Source organism: Haliotis rubra, unplaced genomic scaffold (assembly GCF_003918875.1).
Source record: "Haliotis rubra isolate DU_JTF1 unplaced genomic scaffold, ASM391887v1 Scf820, whole genome shotgun sequence".
Classification (NCBI taxonomy): Eukaryota; Metazoa; Mollusca; class Gastropoda; order Lepetellida; family Haliotidae; genus Haliotis; species Haliotis rubra.
This window is the reverse complement of record NW_025767547.1, coordinates 375,988-388,471: the sequence shown is the minus strand read 5'-3', so window position 1 is coordinate 388,471 and position 12,484 is coordinate 375,988. Positions and strand designations below refer to the sequence as shown.

The 12,484-nt window shown below is 42.5% G+C and overlaps 1 long non-coding RNA gene across 1 annotated transcript; it reads right to left on the bottom strand.

Moving 5' to 3' along the window:
- Positions 1–286: 286 nt before the first annotated feature.
- Positions 287–3,411, bottom strand: LOC124262098. Its single transcript, XR_006894497.1, has 4 exons — positions 3,284–3,411; positions 2,757–2,890; positions 2,077–2,108; positions 287–451 (listed from the first exon to the last, which is right to left on the bottom strand). It is a non-coding gene; the product is annotated as an uncharacterized LOC124262098 (long non-coding RNA).
- Positions 3,412–12,484: the final 9,073 nt, after the last annotated feature.

Below are 12,484 nucleotides of genomic sequence, written 5' to 3'. Positions count from 1 at the left end.
CTAGGATCAGTCGGTTCGGAGTCAGCTTATACTGTGAGGCAGCCGTGTTATACTGCAGCAAGGTACCTCAGTTTGCCTATACTTAAAAACCGGCGTTAGTCCAGTCGACTCACAGTGCAACATCAGGGGCGGGCCCCTGCACACACACACACACACACGCACGCACGCACGCACGCACGCACGCACACACACACACCTCTTCTGGATCCGCCTATGAACACACTTATATCCGTATGCTTGACACAGTGGACCATGTTTAAGCAAAATGAATGCAAACAACTCTAGCTCTGTATATATTTTTTAATTCAACAGTTAGTCGGAAGCAATACCCAAATTTCTTAAAACATCAATTCATTTTCTGTAACAATTAAAACGAAAACTTGATGAATATGTCATTGAAATGCTACATCTCGGGTAGTTATTCGTCACCAGATTGGCTTTGGGTGATACCCTGGAACAAAGGGATCATAATCAGTTGTTTTACAATAAATTTTTTTATATCAAACAAAGCAGGGAATCAGCACGGAAAGTATGAAATGCATGTACAGTGTAAACTCCAAACATGATCCGATGCATTTAAATCAGATTGTCTTCGACCCGATGCCTCTCTGCTTGAACCCGTGAAGATCAGGGTTAGAATTGATCTTTCGCAACCCATGCTTGTCGTAAGGGGCGACTAACGGGATCGGGGGGGGGGTCAGGCTCGATGATTTAGTTGATCCATGTCATTATATCCCAATTGCGTAGATCGATGTTGACCACTATAGTCTGTTTGCAGTGAAAACGTACCGATGAATTTCACTTTAAACAAAAAAGTAAATCAAATTAAGTGAAATTAACATTGCGAATCCTCATAATCTTACCTTGCCAAATGGACAAATCTCAGAATTTTATTCAACTTAGGATAAAAGTTGTTTAACAAACGATCATAGATTCAAATCGCTATCATTTGTTTTAAAGTGCATACCCCCTTGTAATACAAACCAATAATACCGATTTGAAACTATGATCGTTTGTAATCTTAAGTTGAATAAAATTCTGAGATTTGAATGTTCAATTGGCAAGGTAAAATTATGAGGATTCGAATCTTAATTTCACTTTATTCGATTTACTTTTTTTGTTTACAGTGAAATTCGTCGGTACGTTTTCACTGCAAACAGACCATCTACAAGCCGCGTAACAGACCGCGTCACACACACACACACACACACACACACACACACACACACTGCTTGAGGGTCTGACAAACGGGTTAAGAGGGCCGAGTGAGGTGAACCATGAACGAATGTAGACCAGAAAATCTAAATCTAGGATGCATAAGTTTGCCCAATTATTCTATGCTTGGATTGAACACATTTCTATGCACTCTCCAGAGACTGGGAAACCTTATCACATGGATTCAATAATAATCGATTCGGATCGGTTCAAAGTTCGATCATAACAAAATGCACACCCAGAAATCAAATATTGGGTCTATGTGACATGGCGATCAGAAGACGGCAGACTGTTCCTGATATCCACAGCATAATAATAAAGCGACCATAATCATTTCCATTCTGAACTGCCAGTCTATCTTCATTTTGGTTTCCAACGCGCTCCGCCTTCATAAGCAAATGAATCGTGTCGACTTTTCCATTGGACCCTATCTCCGGTTGTATATGCTCATTTGTGAGAGTTCGTTTTTTCGCAAAAAGAAGTTAAAAATCTTTGCGCTGAATGGATGATTAGAAAGTTCCCCTGACGAGAGGTTTATCAGATTTTCAGCCTTGTTACAAATGCTGGACCCGTGAAGATCCGGGGTAGAATAGGTCTTTAGCAACCCATGCTTGCCACAAAAGGCGACTATGCTTGTCGTAAGAGGCGACTAACGGGATCGGGTGGTCAGGCTCGCTGACTTGGTTGACACATGTCATCGGTTCCCATTTGCGCAGATCGATGCTCATGCTGTTGATCACTGGATTGTCTGGTCCAGACTCGATTATTTACAGACCGCCGGCAAATAGCTGGAATATTGCTGAGTGCGGCGTAAAACTAAACTCACTCACTCACTCACAATGGTGAGAGACGTTAACTTACCTTGTTCCTATCCCTCGCTGGTGGAACATGACCTGCAACATAAGGAACTTGTGTCACCACCCTCTCTTGGAAAGACTATATCCTGACATTTCTCTTGTTGCGACAAATTGGGTCGAGTGGCGGGCGGGCTCATGGTATCAAACACTGACGCGACTGGTGAGGTGAGGTGAGGTGAGGTGAGGTGAAATTGGGTTTTACGTCGTGCTTGAGAATATTTCGCTCATATGACGACGTGCATGCCTGTGTATGTGTATGTGCGGCTGCTTGTACTAGCCCAGACTTAAGCTGGTTTTATAGTGCTAGCCCACTTAGATACCATGCCGCAGTGAAGCATGAATACCCCACTCGGACACATTATACTGACTCCGAGCCGACCAGTCCTTGTTGTACCCATTAATGCCGAGCGCCAGGCAGGGACCAACAAGTACCATATTTTAACGTCTTTTGGTATGACGCGGTCGGGGATCGAACCCGCGACCTTCCGCTCTCCAGGCAGACGCTCTCACCACTACACCACGGAGGCGGTCGACTCGACCGATAAACATGTCATCAAAAGCTGGAATACTGTGGCATCGTAACACAAGAGAGAGAGAGAGAGAGAGAGAGAGAGAGAGAGAGAGAGAGAGGGAGGAAGAAAGAGCATGTGGTGTATATAAAGACGTGTATATATTTATACTCACTGTGAGGTTGGTTTCAGTATGCAGCAACCTAGTAACTTAATACCTCTCTTGCCAGCACATGGGTCGCTTTGGAGACTGAGCTGCGCCATGAGGCACACCAGCAGAAGGGTCAGAGCTAGCCTGAGCAGAAGGCTCTGCAACATACCAGTAAACAACATTAACGAGAGAGAATTACTTCACGGCTACATTCAGTATCCCATTACATTAAAGCATCTTCATGTTGGATAAACCAAAAAGCACGGGTATGACAAATCAAGGAACATAATCAAGGCAAACATTGGATTCAAACAACTGACCCATACACAAATAAGGGAGACCACTCAGTGTAATTCTTTGAATTTCATTTTCATGAAGAATTTGCTTTTGAAAAATAGAACAGCTGTCATCTTTTCCATTTTGACCAGAAAGTTCAACGAACTGATCAATTTGTTGTTGCCAACATTGCGAAAAACAAGTGAATGATGTATATAAGAGCTGTTGCACTCAAATACTTACTAAAGACAAACAGACTTATTAGAGTAACTTACATGCATGATGAATAGTGCAGTTGTTGATAGTCGAGCGTAAACCAGGTGTGAACGACTCACCGATATTGTGCTCGTATATTGGCACAGCGGTCGGTCTTATAGGAAAGCTGAGGAGGCGTGTCAAATAATCCTACCCATATATGGCATCGTCCAATCGGAGCTTACTCTACCATCCGAGTGTATTTCTCACAGCGGTGTCAGGTTTACTTGCAAACGAGGCCCGTGTGTTCTTCTGCTAGCCTGTCACGTATGTCCTAGATATAGGTCACGCAAGCACTATTGAGTATAGTCTTCCTTGAACAGTGAACATCATGTTTGGTGTCTGGGGAGTACACTTAAATACGCGGAGGTAGGGTAGCCTAGCCGTTAAAGTGTTCTCCGAAGACCCAGGTTCGATTCTCCTGTTGAGTCCAATGAGTAGATCTCACTCTGGCCTCCCTAGCCGTGATATTGATGGACTATTGCTACAAGCAACGTAAAACCATACACACTATTATTTAAACTCACACCTAAATAGACATGCCTGTTTTACTTGTTTTAACATATCACACTAAGATCTGTACAAATTAGAATTTCAAAATAATTGCGATTTCGTCGTACACAGATATTGTATGATTTATATTCTTCTGCCATTAACATCGATACTTTGAATATACATACATCACTTGATTTCTGAATCATGTTACTTTTACAAGTATTCCGATCGTGTCAAAAAGGTGACTACCAACCAAATCTTACCGACACTTAAATACGAAATACATGCATGCATTCAGGTGGCCCGTGGGCCTGTGCATAGAGCCCAAGGCCTAGATTTTCGAAGCTCTCTTAGCGCTAAGATAGTTTTAAGTGCCATACGTTAACATTAACTTACGACTTCGAAAATCTTGGCCCAGGTCACAAATCAGGTGAAGGTTTTTCAATTTTGAAGGTCAAAAACACTTTTTTCAGCTTGGTATCCTATTTTTTCTTGATCAGCACCCTTTAAATCGGTAAAATAGCCTGGATACCAAATCCTACTAAAACCTGCCTCTTGCATTACTTTTATCCACAATCGGTCCTAGTCTATCAGTCCTGCCCCACCACGAAGCGCATGTGATACACGTGGTCTGGCCTTAGGCAAGTGAGTTTGTTCAAACTTGCCTCTGTTCACCCAGCAGAAAATGGGTACCCGGTGGGATAAGTCATTAACTAAGACTATCAACCTTCCAGCGCCTCACAGGCAGCTTGGGTTATCCGGGGTAATAATATTCAGATTGCAGCGCTTTGAGCGTCACACACACACACACACACACACACACACACACACACACACACACACACACACACACACACACACACACACACACACACACACACACACACACACACACACACACACACACACACACACACACACACTCACACACACACTACCTACCACACACACACACACACACAGAGTGGTGCGGAATTCAGCGCATTACACATGCCGTTATAATTATTGTTTGTCCGTTTTGTGTTGTTTTGTTTTTGTTACATGTGTGTTCCATATATATATATATATATATATATATATATATATATATATATATATATATATATGTGGAGAACAGTTACTAAAGAACAGTTCATTGTTCTCTAGCCTTTAAATTTTGTGGAAAACACGTTAATTTCAACCTAAAATGCGCGTACGTCATGCCACGGTTTACAGAAAATCAGCGGGTATGCTGCAGACTAAAATGGCTCAAAATGAAGTGGCCACACATTTTGGTGTCCATCGATACACGATCTCATCTCTATGGAGACGTTTTCAACATAATGGGAAACACGAGAGATTTGCCTCGGATCAGCCGTCCACGCGTGACGTCAATTCAGCAAGACAGTCACATTCGGCTGACCCATCTAAGGAATCGATTTCAGACAGCCAGTTGGACTGCTCGGGCCATTCCTGGGCAAGTCCAATCAGTTCCAGGACTGTACGGAACCGACCGAGGGAGCACAACATCCGGCCCAGGCGGCCTGCAATATGTCCAGTTTTGGTCCAACGTCACCGAAAGGTACGTCTTATCTGGTGCAGGCAGCATCTACGGTACAGAAGACAAGATTGGGATGGTGTTTCGTTCATTGACGAGTCAAGACAACTCAGATAGCAAGACAAGGGTGTACAGACGGCGATATGAACGGTATGCTGGCGTGTGCGTTGTTCATCGTCAACAGTTTGGTGGCGAAAGCGTTGTGGTATGGGGAAACATCACATCTCACGGTGGGCCACAACCGACATTGCCAATGGCACTCTGACAGGTCTGCGTTACACGGATGAGATCACTGGACCTCATGTGCTGCCGTTTATTCAAGGACAGAGACGTAACTTCACGCTTCAGCAAGATAATGCCCGTCCAAGTGTCGCTCGTGTTGTGTCAGATTTCCCGAGACCGCAGAACATTCCGGTACTCCCCTGACCATCTGTTTCTCCGGACCTGCCCCCTATCGAGCACGCTTGGGATACAATGGAGAGACGTTTACGTCAAGCCCCAAATCAGACATTGGCGTTAGCTGAATTGGAACAAGCGTTGGTTCAGACATGTAACAACATTCACCAAGTGTGGTCTATGCGTTGTCGTTGTCAAGCCTGCACCAACGCCAATGGTGGACACAAATGATACTCAATTGTGATCTTTGTGTCACGACGCCTTAAAGCTTGTGTCAAATCATACATGTTTTGATATTATCCTGTCAACAGTGAGTAAGAAAACACCACAAATCATGTTATTATCTTTTTGCATTAAAAATGGTATAACGTCAAATAATGCACAGTTCCTTTATTCCAGTAGTATATTTAAAGCAACAAAAAATACTAACTACGGTTCCATTTCAAGCAAAATGGGTGTCAACACTTGATCAGCAGATCACCATATCAGCAGATCACCATATCAGCAGGAGCACAATGAGGAGAGGACTGCGTCTGGCGCCCATATCGGGACACGTCATTATTCGACTAAATCTCAAAAGAGTGTTATACTAGTATTCAGAGGATATGTATAAAACGGAGGTCAATGGCACAGTGTTTGTGGTGATACAATAAACAAGTACCTGGGGATGCAGGTAAGAATTAACACCTTCCACTCGGAGAGCGTTCAGGAGGAATTCAGTTCCAATCGCCGAAACACTCCTCTATCCAGTATTATATTCCAGCATGAAGACAAAATTGAGAAACAATACAGAAAGAGTCACACCCGTGAAGATCCGGGTTAGAATTGATCAACCCATGCTTGAAGTAAGAGGCGACTAACGGGATCGGGTGGTCAGGTTCGCTGACTTGGTTGACACATGTCATCGGTTCCCAATTGCGTAGATCGATGCTCATGATGTTGAGCACGGGATTGTCTGGTCCAGACTCGATTATTTACAGACCGCCATATAGCTGGAATATTGCTGGGTACAGCGTTAAACGACAAACAACCAGAAAGAATAATACGGGTGTCTCCTGAACCTTAGCATCAACGACTGGAAATAGAATGCAGGCGAAACCCATAATATTTTCGACAACTATATTAAGGATAAAAACATGAAGCTTAGGTAGAATAGATATTTGCATCTAACGTTAGATTTGAGAAGAATTGGTGCAAATATATATTTAAGAGCAAGCTGCAATAAATATAACACATGTTCCGTCACGTGAGCTAAATCGATTTCTTGTGCATTTGTATTCCGTGATGCATGAGAAGACTGTATAATTATGCAGTCCAAAGCACACAGCTGACAGGCAGTGAGTGAGTTGGGTGTCACACCGCGTTTAACTGCATTTTAGTTATATGTTGGGGTCGGTTGGGTAGCCAAGTGGTTAAAGCGTCTGCTCGTCACACCGAAGACCCGGGTTCGATTCCCCACATGGGTACAATGTGTGAAGACCATTTATGGTATTCCCCGCCGTGATATTGCTGGAATATTGCTAAAAGCGGCGTAAAACTAAACTCACTCACTCAACTTTTGTGAAACCCACACCAACCATGGCAATGATGCTGACAAACTTTGACACGTAATTGGTATGGACCGTATAAAACCGTACTCACTCACTCACTCACTCCAATCGATATGAACCATGGTTTTCTGGTGCGACCAACGGACGGAACTCTGCACAGTGACTTACGGCGCCTTGGGCGACAGCGGCCAAATAGCTTACTCTGATAGAAGGAAACATGTTAGCTGTCTGTGAATATAACACGTTTTGTATCTGAAGGACTTCAAATATTTCTGAAAAAAGGAAGAATAATCGATTTGAAGAATATAGCCAGGGAAAAGCTGAGAGTTGGCTGCCAGCGTTTTAACACTGGGCCATACATCCCTTACAAATCTCCAAAGAATAAACAGTCACTTATGTTTTCAGTAAACGGGACACGTGATCTAAAGACGAACAGTAACTTTAGAGGTGTTCCGAATCAAAACGCGTTTATCATGGTATAGAACTGTTTGCGCTGCCGTTATACGATTTATACACGTGTATGGTGAGTGAGTTGGCACATTTCCCTATTTCCCCAACTATTTGCATAACCCACTGACCAGGGCTTACACACAAAGAAGCAGAAATGCATATATATATACCAACTTTCGGTACAGTGTAAGGTTAATTTGCTTAACCTATACATATACTGGCCACATAAAGAAACTGTGCACACAGACCACCCACGTTCTGGGCGTCCCCGAGTAACGACGCCAAGACAGGACAGATGGATTCGGTGACTCATATCAGACACAGGTTCCAGACGGCAGTGACCACGTCCCAAACCATTCCCCAGGCCTTCATTTGGAAAATTTGGTAGCCTCTATGCGTCGTCGATGCACTGCTGTGCTTCACGCGCATGATGGTCATACACGTTATTGAAATTGTGACTTCGACGTGTGACCCCCGACTCAATTTTGAACTCCTGACGTCATCGTTACGATACTGTTCACGTTCTTTGACATGTTGTTGAGGCCCGATACTTCAGCTTATAAAGTGTCTACATCATGTCGTCTTTTCTGTGTTGTATTCCAATTTGATGGAATTTTCTGTGTGCACAGTTTCTTTATGTGGCTAGTATATATACACTTCAGAATATACGGTCTGTAATAGAAATGCAACTGTATTATACATAGATATCAATGTTGATCATGTGTGTAAGCATCACGGTAGATCCGTTAAGACCATATTGACGATGTAGTTGGCGATGTAGTTGACGATGTAGTTGGCGATGTCGTTGAGGTGATGGAGCTATGAATCAGCACTTCACAGAAGATATATCAAGTCACTCTTAGTCCTTTGTTTGATTGCGCTTAAGTCCGCATAATCGCCACGTCTATGATTTCAGCTTGTTTCTGATTATATTTTTATTTGAATTTTTTACAGATTAAAATGAAATGCAACAGAGAGAGGTTGTGTGGTCCTGCCAGCCAGCCTGGTTAGGCCCACTATGAGCTCAGGTACCCTTGCCACCTCTACAGCTCAGAGGGCACTGCCAAGAAGTGCTGCTTTGTCGAACTTACGGGCGAATATGGGCACTCCCAACACTGCAGAATTCTGCAATACCCGGAGTTTCAGAAAGGCTGTGCTCCCGGCGGAGGGCGAGTTTAGTTTTTCGCCGCGTTTAGCAATATTCCAGCAATATCACCCTCCTGTGTCACAGAGATCTCACGTCGAAAAGACGACAATGTCATTGCTTGTGAACATATAATGTGGTTTGTCAGTTCAAGACTGTAGAATGACAACCGCAAACAAACACGCTGAAAATATTTAGCATTTTATATTTAATTTAATATAAGGAACGTGCATCCCGAATCTATAGTTGATGGGTCTGCATACCATCTATATGTGAAGTATTCAGTAAATAAATAAATAAATAAATAAATAAATAAATGGATAAATAAATAAATAAATATGCCCTCAACGGCTATTACATGTACATGTGAGCATAGTCTGGTTTTGAGGAAGTAATAAAATACAAGACACTTACAGAAATCACCCAGGGTTTACCAAGATTCAATCTGCACCGGAGGCTCCCAACGAAAACTGCTTGTTGGTCTATAAATTCTGATATGGAGAACTATCACCTCGTAAATGAGGTTCGCTTGTCACGCCGAAGGCCCGGATTCGATTCCCAACATGGGTACAATGTGTGAAGCCCAATTCTAGTGTCCCCCGCTGCGATAGTGCTGAAATATTGCTAAAAGCGGCGTAAAACTAAACTCACTCACTCACATATTGACGTGCTTTTCTTGAATTTTGTCAATGCCTGATGCAATGTACGGGCCTATTCCTCTGTGTTTGTATGTGTATGCGTGCGCGTACGCGTGCTCGTGCGCGTGTAGTGTAAAAGAGTAACTGTCCTTATAAAGTGACCCTAACACATTCATTCAGAAGGCCGTTTCTGTTCTGGTCAGTAAGACCTGATGAACCTGTCCCTTATTGACACCAAACAGACCCGTGAAGATCCGGGTTAGAACTTATCTTCAGTAACCCATGCTTGTCGTAAGAGGCGACTAACGGGATCGGCTGGTCAGGCTCGCTGACTTGGTTGACACATGTCATCGTATCCCAATTGCGTAGATCGATGCTCATGCTGTTGATCACTGGATTGTCTGGTCCAGACTCGATTATTTACAGACCGCCGCCATATAGCTGGAATATTGCTGAGTGCGGCGTTAGAAAACAAACCAACCAACAGCAAGCATTGTTGTATCATCTAAGTGTTGTCTGAGTGTCTTTGTAGTGTCTGACTAGAATCTTTGCGGTATCTAAGTAGTGTCTGCCTAGTATTTCTATAGTATATGAGTAGTGTCAGAGTAGTGGCTTTGTAGTATCTAAGTAGTATATGTGTAGTATCTGAGTATTGTCTGACTGGTATCTTTGTAGTGGCAGAGTAGTGGCTTTGTAGTATCTAAGTAGTATATGTGTAGTATCTGAGTATTGTCTGACTGGTATCTTTGTAGTGGCAGAGTAGTGGCTTTGTAGTATCTAAGTAGTATATGTGTAGTATCTGAGTATTGTCTGACTGGTATCTTTGTAGTGTCTGACTTGAATCTGTGTAGTATGTGAGTAGTGCCTGAGTACAATTTTTTCAGTATCTGAGTAGTATCGCGATATATATCTTTGTATTATTTAAGTATTATCGTAAATTCGTAGTTGAATCTTTGTAGTATCCGAGTTGGAATCCTTGTATGTTTGTCCCATGATATTGGTGTTAATGAGTGCGTGGTGACAAGTCCTACCTTTAGCGTGTGCACTGGCTACCTTTTCATTGCAGTCATTTACGACTACTGTATAATATATGGCTTTGAATCCACCGAGGTAAACACTATCATAAACACATTAACAAAGAATGCCATTTCTGGAAAGATTTTGTCAACTGAGCTTTTCATATATCGCTGCCCAATTTCAAAATGGGCTATACTAAATACGATGAATATAAAAGAAAAAATGTTATAGTTTTATTACACTGTCATTTGAATGGTTTAGGTAAAATATTATTGGACTATAAAACCAGAGAAAATAGGCGTCGTCCTTATTATATGGGTCAATCATGCAGACACAAACTACCTTATATACCAGGTATTGCATGCATCCTACCATGGATAACACTTTAATTTGATGTTTACGTCGGGAAGAACATTGATACCAGTTCGAGTGCAGGCTTAAAGTGCTTATGTTTGTGGGAACATTTAGTTAGCATGTACCCACACACAACACAAACTGAAGCAGGAATCTTCTTTTAAACAGCGTCTTGCCCTCAGCAAGACATGATTTTCTTGATATTTTATTAGAGATGCTGGTCTGGTGAATTTGTTTTGATATTAGCGTTGTTGTAAATGATTTATGTGCAAATTGGACTTTGTCAAACTTGCCCTTATGTAATTGGTGTAATTGTTAACTCCCATAGACTGATTACATCACACAAAAGTTCGTATTAACAGACAACAAATTTGTTTCGGGTAACTTGAATCCATTTTGCTTTAATTGCCAGTTTGCTCGTACCCGGATGTATTGAGGGTCTTCGCTCACCCATTGCTACCTCGCCGCGAGAGCATACCAGTCAAATAACCGTATCTGCTTTGAGTGAGTGAATGAGTATGGTTTTACGCCGCTTTTAGCAATATTCCAGCAATATCACGGCGGGGGACACCAGAAATGGGCTTCACACATTTTACCCATGTGGGGATTCGAACCCGGGTCTTCGGCGTGACGAGCGGACGCTTTAACCACTAGGCTACCCCACCGCCCCTTTTCTGCTTTGAATACAACCGATTTGAACACAGTTCTATAATATAACTGAATTACTGTTCAAAGCAGTGATGAAGCCAACCCACTCACTTACTGTAAAGAAAGTTCAAGAGTGAGTGAGTGAGTATGGTTTTACGCCGCTTTTTAGCAATAAATCCAGCAATATCATGGCGGGGTACACCAGAAATGGGCTTCACACATTGTACCCATGTGGGGAGTCGAACCCGGGTCTTCAACCTGACGAGCGGACGCCTTAACCACTATTCCATCCCACCGTCCCAGGAAGCTCAAGCATATGTTGCTAGTAATATACATGTAGTATAGATATATCAGTAACTTGCTACCCTGCCCCTAGCCTATACGGAGAGCATAGGAAGCAAAACTCACTTCTACATGGGATCCTTACAGGTTGTACCCATATACATACTAGTACAGGCATGTCACTAAGAGTGAGTGAGTGATTTGGGTTTTACGCCGTTTTCAGCAATATTCCAGCAATATCCCCCTCCCGTGTCACAGAGATCTCACGTCGAAAAGACGAGAATATCATTGCTTGTGAATATATCTGTGGCTTGTCAGTTCATGACTGTGGAATGACAACCTCAAACGAAACACGCTGAAAATATTTAGTTTTTAATATTTAATATAGTATAAAGAACGTGCATCCCGAACCTATAGTGGGTGGTTCTGTCTACCATCTCTATGTGAAGAATTCAGGTTTTTTGTAGTTTGACAAAACGACATCGAATTAATTATGACATAAGTCACTCACGCAACTTCTAAGTACTCAAATACGTCTCAAATTCGGTCACCACTGTCTACAATCTACAGAACCTTGAAGCCAATATACCGCAAGAGAGCAAAAACACTCTCACGTGGCAGGCAACGTGTATTGAAAGTTCTCCAGTTCAAAAGCAAAATCGTATTATCAATTCAATTCGCACAAAGACTCTTCATAATATTAATAAAGA